The sequence below is a fragment of the Nothoprocta perdicaria genome, unplaced genomic scaffold (genome assembly GCF_003342845.1).
Source record: "Nothoprocta perdicaria isolate Ctin4 unplaced genomic scaffold, notPer1 scaffold_666, whole genome shotgun sequence".
Lineage (NCBI taxonomy): Eukaryota > Metazoa > Chordata > Aves > Tinamiformes > Tinamidae > Nothoprocta > Nothoprocta perdicaria.
This window is the reverse complement of record NW_020455939.1, coordinates 15,039-17,051: the sequence shown is the minus strand read 5'-3', so window position 1 is coordinate 17,051 and position 2,013 is coordinate 15,039.

Below are 2,013 nucleotides of genomic sequence, written 5' to 3'. Positions count from 1 at the left end.
TGGACCCCCCTCCCAAACCCCAGGGCCTCCCTAGACCCCCCCAAGCCCCGGACCTCCCCAGACACACCCCCCCCAGCCCTGGGACCCTCCCTCCCCTGCTCCGGACCCCCCCTCCCCGCTCCCGGGGGTCTCGGACTCTGTGACCACCGGGAGTGGGGATGGATGAGCAGGGGGGTCCCGTGTCCCTGGGGGGTCCTGGTGTCCCGGGGGGAGTCTTGGTGTTCCCGGGGTGCAGGAGGGACTCGGGGTGCCCAGCAGGGACATGAGGTGCTGCCGCCTCCCCCTGACCCCGTTTGCCTTGGTGGGGGTCTCAGTGAGCCCAAGGGGCCCCGTTTGCCCTGGGGGGGTCCCGGTGTCCCCTGGGAGGGCAGGGACAGGGTGTTGTGGGGCGCAGTGTCCCCGGGGCGCTGGGGGTTCCCAGGGTCACAACGGTGCATGGGGGGGCATGGAAAGGACGGGGGGCTGCGGGTGCGGACGGACCCCGGTGTCCTGGGCGGGTGGGTCCCTTGGGTGCCCGTTGGGTGCCGGCCCTGGCGTGCCTCCCTCGGGGCCCAGCCCTGCGGTTTGTCACCAGGAAGCGGCACAACCTCGGTGACAAACAGCCGGCGGGGGCGGCCCCCCCACGGCGCCCGCCGGGTCCCCCACACAGACACCCTGGGGTGCAGGGCGCTGGGTGCAAGGAGATGGGGGGCAGGGGGTGCGGGGGGCGCGGGGTGCAGGGCGCAATGGGTGCAATGGGGTCTGGGTGCGCTGGGTGCGAGCGGTTGTGGGACGCGGTGGCGCTGGGCGGGGGCGCAGGAGGGTGGGTGCAGGGGGATATGGGGTTTGGAGGGTGTGGGGTGCGGGGAGGGTGTGGGGCGCAGCAGACGGGTGCAGGAAGGATGCGCGGGTGATGCCGAGTGCAGGGGCTGGGTGCAGGGGGGTGTGGGGTGCAGCGTCTGGGTGCAGGGGGACCTGGGTGCAGGTTCTGGGTACAGGGTGGGGGGATGTTGGGTGCAGGGTCGATGCACGGTGCAGGTTCTGGGTGCAAGGGGACACTGGGTACCAGGTCTGGGTGCAGGCAGATGTGGGGTGCACGATCTGGGTGCAGGAGGGCATTAGGTGCTGGTTTTGGGTGCAGGGGACCCTGGGTGCTGCGTGTGGGTGCAGGGGCATTAGGTACCAGTTCTGAGTGCAGAGGGACATTAGGTGCAAGATCTGGGTGCAAGGGGACATTAGGTGCCGGGTGCAGGTGCAGCGGGACATCAGGTGCCAGTTCTGGGTGCAGGGGGACCCTGGGTGCTGGGTGCAGATGCAGGGGGACATTAAGGACCAGGTGTGGGTGCAGGGGACCCTGGGTGCCAGTTCTGGGTGCAGGGGTCATTGGGTGCCGGGCGCGGGTGCAGGGGGACATTAAGGACCAGGTGCGGGTGCAGGGGACCTTGGGTCCTGGGTGTGGGTGCAGGGGGACTTTAGGTGCTGGGTGCAGGTGCAGCGGGACATTAGCTGCCAGTTCTGGGTGCAGGGGACCCTGGGTGCCAGTTCTGGGCGCAGGGGGCCCTGGGTGCCGGGTGCGGGTGCAGGGGGACATTAAGGACCAGGTTTGGGTACAGGGGACCCTGGGTACCAGGTTTGGGTGCAGGGGACCCTGGGTGCCAGTTCTGGGTGCAGGGGGACCCTGGGTGCTGGGTGCAGATGCAGGGGGACATTAAGGACCAGGTGTGGGTGCAGGGGGCCCTGGGTGCCGGGTTTGGGTGCAGGGGACCCTGGGTGCCGGGTTTGGGTGCAGGGGGCCCTGGGTGCCGGACGCGGGTGCAGGGGGACATTAAGGACCAGGTGTGGGTGCAGGGGGCCCTGGGTGCCAGTCCTGGGTGCAGGGGGCCCTGGGTTTGGGCGCGGGTGCAGGGGGACATTAAGGACCAGGTTTGGGCGCAGGGGGCCCTGGGTTTGGGCGCGGGCGCTGACGCCGCGTCCCGCAGGGCTTCACGCGGGGCGGGCGGGCCGAGGCGACGCGCTGCGGCCCCCGCGCAGCCC